The sequence below is a fragment of the Octodon degus genome, unplaced genomic scaffold (assembly GCF_000260255.1).
Source record: "Octodon degus isolate 3935 unplaced genomic scaffold, OctDeg1.0 scaffold00100, whole genome shotgun sequence".
NCBI classification, from domain to species: Eukaryota; Metazoa; Chordata; class Mammalia; order Rodentia; family Octodontidae; genus Octodon; species Octodon degus.
The window spans coordinates 3,037,626-3,049,495 of record NW_004524676.1 but is presented as its reverse complement, the minus strand read 5'-3'; the positions used below and the strand labels follow the sequence as shown (position 1 = coordinate 3,049,495).

Genomic DNA, 11,870 nt, shown 5'->3' with positions numbered 1-11,870 from the left:
CAGAGCACCAGTATTAGCCACTTAGAAAGTGGATTGATGCCAAAACTCAGAGCACTGCTTCTTCCTTCAGCATACCAGATGGTACTAAAAATTCAAAGTATTTCCAACAACAGCTGTATCTTTGACAACAAAATTAATACCAGCTGAAATACCACTGCTATGTGAAGGGCATAATGACCAGGCTCTTTGGTGTAATGGAAGTAGCCCAATTCTAGGCTATATTAAGAAACAAATGGCAATAGCAAAAACAAAACAACATAAAAAACAAGGTCTCATCAGCCCTTGCTGGATGCCAGTCAGACCTTCTGTCTACTGCAAAAACCCGAGGCATAAGCCCATTCCATTTATCACGAAGTGGCTGCTTCCTTTTCTCAGGATGTGAAGTATGCCTTCCCCTGGAGCAACCATTAATCCATTAACACATATTCACCACGAGGCTTTCCCAAACAGCATCTCTTCTAAAAATCATTTTAAGCCTGGTCTTTCTTCTTTTGAAGAAATAAATCTTTAAGGAGGATTTGGACTTGACATTAATCTTGAAAATTCTGTAAGTTGAAACACTGTGATTTTTTTAAAATGAGATTTAAAAGATTTTGAGAAAAAAAAATAAGGACTTTCAGCCTGGTTTAAAATGGAGTATGAAGTACCTAGCTTGAATGAAGTGGTTTACCAGAGCCTATACATCTGGTGCTCATAAATATACTAAACAACCTTTGAGTTCAAGAGCCAGAGTGTAGAAGGGACAGATTATAATGAGTATCAGCCTAAGTGCAAAGATAATTAATTTTAAGTGTTAATAAGTACCTTTCAGGGAGACAGAATAATAGCATCAAAGATATAATTTTATTTTTTCACCTGGAAGTGAATAAAATAACTCAACAAGCAGATGCACTATTCAGTTATTAGAATGAAGAATGCAAAATTCCTTAAAAGTGATAGGTTAGCTGGAGGCATAGCTCAGCGGCACAGCGCCTGCCTGGCGAGCGCAAGGTCCTGAGTTTGATTCCTGGAAAATAAGTAAATAAATAAACAAATGCAACAAATTAGATGGATGCCATTAGCTTTTCCAGAGAAGTTTTGTTTCAAAACAACTAATTGGTTGGTTATTTTAAATAGCTACCTATCGCATCCTTATGAACTTAAAGTGTGTTTTCCAAACTCCAAAATCAAAGCATATTACTATTGTGGAATAGATTACTTTTGCAAACATTCCTATCAAATAGAATTTAAAGACAGAAAGTTTTCTGAGGGACTGGAATAAAGTTGATATTAGGAAAATGCTTTCATTTTCATTTTTGATAGTAAGAGTCAAATAAATCATACTTCTCTGATAGTAAGAATAAAAGAAATCATATGTATGTCATAGATATGTTCAATTAAAATAAACATTAAGCAATATGTGCATGTACCAAAGCATCTCATAGTATGGTATTTCATTAATGTGTATAATTTTTGTGCTTTTACATATTGGAAAATTAATTTAAATTTTTAAAAGATGATGTATGGGAAATACAGATACCTCTATATCTATCTATCTATCTATCTATCTATCTATCTATCTATCTATCTGTCTGTCTATCTATCTCTGTTATGCCTTGGGTCTAGATGTCTTCCTAAAGTCTCCTGTGGTCATAAGTGGGACTTTTTCAGAGGTGACTAGATCTAGAACATCAGCTCAGATATATTTTTAATGACAGTTGATTGACACCTGAATTTAAAGCTGATATTAGAGTAAACCTCTTATAATAACAAATTCCTTGGTAAAACGTCCAAGGAAAAACCCAATGACAGGAAGTTAAGAAATGACCTCTCCCCTCTTAGGTCTCCTATATACTTTCTTTTGCTTATTTTTTTAGAAAAATATTTCAGAAATGAATATATAACATGAGATTAATAATAGACTTCACATTGTAAAAAATTATTTGCAAATGTAAATGACTACAACAATAAAAATTGTCTAAAATAAACTTGAAGAAGAGTTTATAGATCAGTCATATGATAGTTCTCTCTGTACCAAAATGAAGAAACTTATATTCATTTAATTAGAATTCTCTGGCTAGCCAGATAGCTCAGCAGATTAAAGCACCTGCTTAGGTAGATTCAGGGTCGGAAGTTTGATCCCCTGCTTACCATGCCAGCTCCATCCCCAGGGCACAGTGCGACAGTGACTGAGACTGGGGGTGGTGGTGCATGTTTGTAATCCCAGCACTTGGGAAGCTGAAAACAGGAGGATCATTACAAGTCCAACCTATGTAGTGAGACCCTGTAGGCTCTGTATACCCTGCACTAAATTAAAAAAAAAGAGAGTGAATTCTCAAAGTAGAAGGGGGTAGGCAATAAATATTTAAAGATTTAAAATTTCTGAATTTAGTTAAAATTATAGCACCAGATTTCCAAGAAAAATGAACCTTTTGCACAAGAAATATGAATAAAATCATACCAAGACACACAAAAATGAAATTATCCAAAACTAATTGTAAAGGAAAAAATCATTAAAGCATATGCATAGAAAAAATATTAGCTATGGAAGAACAAAATTAAATAGCATCTTGCTCCACATTAAAAAAAAGAGCAAGTGAGTAAGAAACTGTATTTATTTATTCAAAGGACTGAAAAAAAGATCTGTCCTCATTGAATTTTATACTTAGCAAATATACCTTTGAAAACTAAAAGTAAAATATTTTCCAGTTATACAAACTCAAAATATTCTAATACCTCCAGATGTAGCATATAGAAAATAATAAAGAGCATAATCCAGAAGGCAAGAGAAGTAGCTGTGTGGTCCTGGATAAGGAAGAAAGAGCTCTCAAAATGATAGTTATGCAAGACTATGTAAAATATAATTATATTAGATGAACCCATTTAAAAGCTCATTGAAGATTTCCACAAAATAGTATCAATCTTATGTCAGGTTATATACATATTTGTGTGTGTATATGTGTGTGTGTGTAAAAGATAAGGAAGAACTAATATAAAGTCAATGGAAAATGGAAATATACTTCTTAAAGATTCTAATACTAGGAGAAACTATTATACCGTGCCTTATAAGTACAGTGTAATTCAAAGAAACAGTATAAATCATAAAACAAAAATTAAAATTAAGCAATATTCAGAAAATTAATTAAATATTAATTTGGAATAAAATTAAATATTTCAAAATAATATTCAAAAATTAAAATTAAATTGTGAATCCAACTAAGAGGACAGAATGTAGGGTATCATAAGTAAAAAGCTGTGATCAACCAGTATTTGATTAGGTTAGTATATGTTAAAATATCAACTAAGAAAATGTTTTCATGATTGTAAAGAATTACTAAGAATAAAACATAACAAAAATACTGGAACAGTAAATATATGACTGGCAGGTCTATAACAGTTTGGGGATAGGATATTGCACAAAGGTCCAGTGTGTGCTGGACAGGGACAGTGTCCATGACACTTACTGGTGGCCAGGTGTCACTTGTGCGACTGAGCTACTGCTATTTCCTTGAAATCTACCCGGACAGAATCATGACCTACAGGGTGCAGGAGGAGTCCATTTGTAGGGTACACTGATGGAAATATTTTGCTGCTGTATACAAAGAATAATTGAAAGACTGCTGTTATATGCCTCTTTTTCTCCTGTGTTTCATTGTTCGCCCTATTTGGTGGGTTCTTTCATTCTCATTCATGGAGCTGTGGTCATTTTGATCCCTCTGTAGAATATCTTTCAGTAGTCCGTGTAAGGTTGGCTTTGTTGTCATGAAATTCTTTAGTTGTTCTTTGTCGTGGAAGTATCGCACTTCTCCATTAAACTTGAAAGAGAGTTTTGCAGGGTATAGCGGTCTGGGCTGGAACTGGTTTTCATAGAGGACTTGAAGTGCTTTGCTCCATGCTCTTCTTGACTTGATGGTTTGTGAAGAGAAATCTGCTGTTATTCTGATGGGCTTTCCTTTAAATGTGATCTCTTTCTTTTCTCTAGTGGATTTTAGTGTACTGTTTCTATGCTGAATTTCTGGGATCTTGATTATTGTATGTCTGGGTGTGGTCTTAATTGGGTTGATGTTCTTTGGAGTTCTATATGCTTCAGTTACCTGAAATTCATATAGTTTTCCCATATTTGGGAAGTTTTCTGCTATTATTTATGCCCATATTCTTTCTATATCATTCGTATTGACTCTTTCTCATTGATGCCTATTAGTCTTATGGTGTTCATCTTTGCAGCATCTTGCAAATGTTGCATTATTTTTTCCTGCATCCTTGTTTTTAAGAGATCCTTTCTTACTTTTTAACTAGCTGCAATGGTGTCTTCGAAGTCTGACACTATCTTCACTTTCATTCCCATGGTTTTGCCAGCTTGTGATTGAGGTTTTAATTTCCCGCATATCACCTTGACTCTGCTTCATGCAATCTATTTCTTTTCTGTATTGCCCATTAAGGATTCCATCATTTTTATATTCTTCTCTATTTTTTTATGTGTCTTCTTTAGAAGCACTTAGTATTTCTTTCATTATAGTTATCCTTTGTTTTTTACTTCAGAAATTATTTCTGATCTGATTTCCTCTACACCTTTCTGCAGTTGTTTCTTTACTTCAGATGCTATTATTTCAGAGATTTCAGGTGTGTGCTTTCCAGTTTCTTCTATGCTTCTATCTCCTGCATTTGTTCTGGGTGGATTTGGGCCTGAGAATGCATTTTGCTCTTTCTCTTCATCATTTTGTATAGCACTGTCTTCTGACCTTTGGGGTAGTGCTTTGGTACAGTTGCTACCTTAGCACCAGATCTGAATCTACCAAGTTCCAACTCATCCAAGTGGGTGCGGCTTGGGTCTGGCTGCTGTGGTTTACTTCTTCCGGCTGCAGGAAGCTGTGCCACTCTGGCAAGATGTTCTGCTCCTGGATCAGCTGGGTGGGTCTTGCCCATAACCTCTCTGCAGGGAGTTCTCTGCAGGGTTCCACACTGGGCCTGTCTGATGGAGGAAATTACACACACACACACACACACACACACACACACACCCCTTGCCTGGGTGCTGGCTGGAGTGAGGATCTGGTGGGCTGGGGTGGTCCCCCACATGCTGGGCCTGGGTCCTGGCTGGAATGAGGATTAGGAGGGCCCTGGGTGGTTCTACTCACACGCCAGGCCTGGGCGCTGACTTTGCCTCAACATTTTGGTGAACTCATTGGTGAGAAAAAGCACCAGTATTTTGAAAAGGATATCAGTGATTTTTTTCTTTTTCTTTTTTTTTCAGAGAAGTAAGCATTGTTGTATTTGAAAGAAGCTTCCCAGTTGCAATAAAGGTAGAAGGATTCCTGGATGTCAGAGGGCCAGGGGTGCCTAAAGATAAGAAGGGGGAGAGTGTGTTTCCTGGAGAAGACGGCCAAGCCAGCATGCTAAATCGGAAAGATCGAGCCTGCAGGAAGGCCTGGTGTGGGTGAATGGCGGGAGATTTCATAGAATTCCAATGGACAGCCCAGTGGGTTTGTTTTTCTGTGACTGTTACAGCAAATTACCACACACTCTGTAGCTTGAAACAACATTCACTACTTCATCGTTTCATGCCTCTGAAGTCCGCAATGGGTCTCGTGGGGTTAAAATCAAAGTTTGGGTGGAGATGCATTCTTTTTTGAGGATTTTAGGTGAGAATCCATTTTATTGTCCTTCTATCTTCAAAACAGCACTGATCTTCCTTGGCTTTTGCTCCATCCACAAAGCCAGCAGCAGTGGATGAGTTAGCTGTGACCTTATCGTGTACACTATTCCAACCTCCTCTCCTCTGTCTCTTCCACATGTAAGGGTCCTTCTGTCTACAGTGCACCTAGCTGGCCATGGCCTATGGCAATCTGCCTGTCTTAACGTCAGCTGCCTAGCACCTTCTATCTGGTCTGAAGCCTGATTTTCCTTTGCCACATGGCCTAACACACCGAGTCCCAGTGGTTGGCATACCGACACCTTCTGGGTTCTGGGTCCTGCTATCACAACCATTAAAGCTCTACCTGAACTGTAAAACAACCAAATCCTTTCAGTTCAGAAAAACAGGTACAATCTGTAAAGAATGTTGGTCATCTAGCCAATTTTCTTAGCTAAGTTAGTTCAAAGATTTTTCATTATCACCAAAATAGGAATTTGGAGTTTTCAAGAAATCAGAGTTTTGAACCGAGTCCAATATGCGTGGCATAGTGCATGGCACCCAGTGTTACCATGAACTAGTGCTGTAGTTGTCTAGTTTTGATTATGCATTTGGGGATAAATATCTTCAGCATTTGTAACCTAATTCAGCCCCATGTGTAGTAAGAGCTCTTCCAAAAAGGAAAGGCAAAATGAAATTCTTCCAAGCTCCCCTGCCTTACAAAAAGAGTAAACCCAAACCAATACTCTATTATGTCCTGAAAGGAATTACGAAGCCTAAAGCCACCATCAAAGACTGGAAAGATAAAAGCTTGTCCTGCTCTACCACATCCTCTTTTAATGCTTCTGTTTAAAAGGTTCAAAGACACGTTTGGCTAGGAAAATGACAATGGGTTATCAAAAGATTAATTGGGCTATAATTTTGGAGCAAATCGACACAGCATCTAGCAAATGACATACAGCTGGGAAAGTCAGTGCTTTTTCCCCCCCTATAAGTACCATGCATTTTACCAGACAGAGGCAGCAGTGAATTTTATCATCGTAGTCAAGGTTTTACCAGCTTGTAGCCTAATTTACTCTTCACAATCCTTCTCTATGTTATTATTTAGTGGGGCATCGTCAAGGGCTGGAGAGAAGGGTTATGAATGCCTTGAAAACACACACACACACACACACACACACACACACACACAGAATGGGAGAAAATACAAAACCTGGGAGTTATAGATGCATATATATGTACAAAAAGTTGACATGCAAATGTCTACACACATGCACATGTGTAGCACAGATCGAGAGAAAAATAAATGTTTCTACCCCAGTTTCTAATAACTATTTTAGGATTTGAGAGTGAAAACCCAAAGACTGAAAAAGATGATGTAGCTGCTTATGGCTTATAGGGGGATCCTGAACAGTGTTCACGGGCTGTTTAAAAACAACGACAACAGGTGCAGGCTAGATTTAACCTGCAGGCCACAGCTAACCTATATGAGGGTGCGCCTTCAAAGCCAGGAAGTTGCGCCCATGCCTTATGCTATCACAAATAAGATGGGGACACCAGAGAGCTTCTTCGTGTCTAGGAGTCAAGGTAGCACACTGCATTACGGTGTAAACGCAGCGTTTTCACCTAAAACGCTGCCCACGTTGGTGAGGTCCACGGAAAGAAGCAGCACTCCAGTTGGCTCAGGCCGCAGCTGTCACGGGGGTTGCAACGGCTGTCACTATTTTTAGCAGACTAAGTGGCCAGGAGAAACATATGGCAGGAGTCAGTCGAAGGATAATCATGGCAGGCCCTGGGGGTCAGAGCACAGCCCTAAATTCTTTGGAAACCAATTACCTTAGAAAAACTTTAACCCGTAGACATTGAAAGCTAAGTGACCGTGCAACTCAAAATGCCTGAGATGGGCTAGAAGCTCTCTCTCTCTGGTCTACATAAAGGTAGCCACTCCAGGCAGCCCTGCCTCTGTGAGCGGACACAGAAGGACAGGAGTGGGTATCACTTGTTCTGCAGAGACAAGTGGATGCGCCTACAGCCTTCTACTTCCCGTCTTCGTGTGTCTGCTGCTGTGCCAGCTTTGCGCACGCTACCTGTGATTTCACAGGGCCGTGTTCACGTTAGATGGCTGGTTAAATTAATTAAGGAGAAGCTAACCGTTCTTATTTTATGAATATATTTCCATCATATTCTGACACCAGCCAGAAATGGTCTGTGGAGGCAGATAGTGAAGGTATTTGACCAACGTAAAAGAATGCTGTGAACGAGCTCAGCTTTCTTTTAGAGTTGGAGAAATAACAGCCCCAGTGAAGGACTCACAAAGCCCTAATTCTATGACTAGTGAATCTTTGGGAAGGGACTGGGGGATAATCCACCCCCTCAACATCTTATGTAGCGTCACACGAAGCACCACCCAAAGGCCCGCTGTGCAGCAAATTTGGTGGAGGTCCCGAAGCTGCGTTTTGGAGTCACCGCCTGATGTGCCTGGTGGGCTCACGGCAGAGCAGCAGCTAGTGGCAAAACCGCATGCCCTACCGGGGCTCCTGTCTCATTCTGAGCTCAAGTAAAACTAGCAGGTTTTCAGATCAAAGGAAAGGGTGGTACATATACCTCCAAATAATATCACTTGCTTTTATTTATATTTTAATTATTTTTATTTTTTAGAGTACAAGTTAGAATTAAAACAGAAATTACAAATGATACAGAATTTCACCTAATGAAGTAATACGAATTTCGCAGTATATGTTGTAATACATAGTGGTGTCTTCGCGCCAGTTACTCATATCGCCAGGGGTATCCACTGCTTTTCAACACAAACAAGATCTTCTACTATTATATCTCTTGGTACAAGAATCCTGGCTTGATAAAAGGTCACATTCTCATACATGATTTGCACACATTCAATAAAACAGACTTTCTTACTCAGGTAAATTTCTGGCTAGCAAGTAGCAGCCACCTCCCAGGAGTTCCCTTCATTTCAGAACAGCTGGTTGTCTGATGGCTTCTTGATTATAATGGGATGCTTGCTTCATGGATGAAATGGCTGGCTGTGCATATTTAATCTGAAAATCCAAAATCTGAAAATTTTTGAGGCCCAACGAAGTCCCACAGGTGGAAAATGGCACATTTGATCTCACAGGGTGGGTCACAGACAGAATGCGAGTGCACTGAAAACACCGTCGACAATTCCCTGTAGGCAGGATGGACAATGTGCACACTAGATATGAACTTTGTGTTTAGACTCGGTCCCATTCTCGTTGTTTCTGTGTCATATTCCACAATTTAACTCTTGTGAAAGTCTTCAACACTCTATCCCAAGCATACTAGGCTGCACCTGCTCCGTGTGTTCTCCTTAGAAGGTATTTATTCTAAATATAGTTCTCTTTTCCTATCTGCCACACTTCTTCCAGCTCCCTTATCAGTGGACTCCTTAATGCTTTTAGGTCTCTTGATGTCTCACATCATTTGTCTCCTCACTTATAATTAAAGATACAAGGCCCAGAGATAATGCTCATGAATTCACTCTTCTTGTGAAGAATCCATTCCCCATAAGCAGCTGGCCTCACAGAATGGTTGAGTGCTTTGTAAAAGACTTATTTATCTCACCATCTGGGAACAGGATCCCACGAGGCTGAGATACTGTCCCGCAGGAAACGGTAAATGTTCTGGACCACTGACCAACATAATGGTACGATTTGCTCTGGAGACACAAAGTAGAAATCCAAATAAAAAGGTGAAAATGGAGAATTTCTCACTATTATATCAAACAACCCACTCACTACATGATTTGCTTTATATTCCCAAGAAGCTTAGCTCTGTTGTATCAATCACTTGTATCAAATGTGGTATCAACTTTGTTTCTATTTAGTCAAACGGAAAGACTTTTAACTTATCATGTTTTGTTCATACCATTGAACAAATAGGACAAAACAGATTTATGATCGTGGGGTCACTGAGTCTTATTATCAGGAGAAGATAGGGTTGTTGCTCTTCAGGGAGTACTGGGAGGATTATGGGTAGAATCACGTAAATCTGGAAATAGAACTCTGGAACTAACAGGTGACTATTAAAAGGGGATGGATCCGTAAAAAACTGAAATGCATGTCAGGTCTATGGTACTATGAAAAGGAATATAGAGTAGACAAAGGCTAATGTGCAGCTAACACCCAGGGCAAATGATGGACATGATTACTGTCATTACTTGTGCTGGGCTGAGTGTACACATACACATGTGTACATAAACTATTCATGCGCTTATGCATAAGCATACACATACATGCACACACAAATATGTGGTTAGCAAGTTGTACATACTGATGTCTTCATGATTTTCCTTTATATGATTGTTGTATGTAGGCTATATCTTGTAATTTTTTAAAAATAATTTTGTCCCATTTATAAATTTGTACAATATTTTATCAGTATCTTTTTTTTTAAGGGAATGGTCTACAGGGTGTTCAGGGTCTCACTATAGATCAGACTCGTAGTGATCTGCCTGTTTACAGCCTCACAAGAGTTGGGATTACAGGCACATGTCACCACACCCAGTCTCAATTGCTGTCTCAGCGTGCCCTGGGGAAAGGCTGGCATGGCAGGCCTGGGGATTGAACCCCCCGACCCTGCGCCTGCTTGCAGGTGCTTTAATCTGCTGAGCTGCTTGGCTGGTCCTTGTATCAGTATCTTGATTGAAATAAGAAGTTTATCACTCCCAAATTCTCAACATGAAATCAATCATTTCACCTTTGACAGCTAATTTATCTTTTTCTGGCCAAGAGGAAATTATTGAACATGATAAATATTATAGTGAAAGAGTATTTGATAAACAAGATCCTTTTTACTAACTTTTCCATTTCTTTGAGCATGTCTTGCCACCATGTGCAAGTTAGCCCAATTCCAAGAAAAGCTTAAGATAGATAAAATAAAGTGGACTTGGTGCTGTTTGTCTGTAATCCCAGAACTCTGGGGATTATTTCTTATTTTGTATATTTATTAGTCCCTGCTTCGATACATGATTATATTCCTTGCAAGGCATTGGTATATGTTGATAACTGTAGTAGTTGATGCATTGTGTCAACTTGAGAAGTCTAGAAATTTAATTAACTGACTCAGAGAGCCAGGATTCTTACTTCGTAGACATCTTCATCCTGTGCAGGAGGAGGGCATGGACACTGTACAGTTTTCCACCTCCTCCCTAGGGCATGGAGGGCCCTCCCTAGTGCATGGAGGCTCCGCCTTAGAGTGACTCAGCACTTATAGGATATATAAGGAAATTGAGGAAGGATGGTTGGTGCTGCTTCCTTGGAGAAGCTCTGGCCTCTGCATCAGTGTGGAAGGAAGGTAGGGAGGCTGGCTAGAAGCCGCAGCTGCCTGTTGTCCCTTTGCTGTTTTCCACCACCATGAACTGCTGCCCTCTGCCACGTGCTACTCGGCCAGCTGAATATGGACTGAAACCTCCACTAACTGTGCATTAAATAAGTCTTTCCTCCCTTAATTTGGGATGCTGGGTATTTTGTCCCAGCACCAAGTGAAAGGTAACTGAGACAACAACACATCTCAGTTCTCTTTTCATCACCTGCCCTTCTCTCTCCCTTCCCCAACTCTTGATCTCATTCTCATATGAAAAAGATCTCTCTCCCCACTTCCTATTTTCTCTTCTTTTGCTTTTTATGTATATTTTGCCTTTCTCATATAAGAGAAAACATGTGAGATTTAAGCTTGTGTGTCTGAACCGGAGATTGAACTCGGGCCCTTGTGCTCACCAGGCAAGCGCTTATTCTGCTGAGCTATCTCCCCAGCCCCTAAGGTACATATATTTTCTGATAAATGACTCAAGTTTATCCTTCTTCATGGTAGAGTCAGGCTCATTGTGTGTAACTACATTTTTTTTTCATAATTTTATTGATAAACAGATAGCAATGAGACAGTTTCAAAACAAATAGCTAGGACAGTTTCAGTAACTACCACACTGCATACATTCTTCTTAGTGGTTAATTGCTGTACAAGATGCGGACTTGATATCCTATTTACAAACCCCATTAGAACAAATCATTCTATTCATTAACAGAATGTAACTATATATCTATCCCATCCACTTTGCATACACAGATACAAAATGGACATTCATCTGCATACCCCTTTTTTTCTAAGTTCCGTAATTTGAATATTATAGGTGTGTAAACTCAGCAAAACATTCTAAAAGAGTCCAGTAGCCCATAATAGCATTGGGTCTTCTGTTTAACTGGCAATGTCAGAAATTATTGACCTGAGT

The 11,870-nt window shown here is 39.3% G+C and overlaps 1 pseudogene; it reads left to right on the top strand.

The window, feature by feature from the left end:
* Positions 1 to 7,131: 7,131 nt before the first annotated feature.
* LOC101583292 overlaps positions 7,132 to 11,870 on the top strand; it is a 25,774-nt pseudogene continuing 21,035 nt past the window's right edge.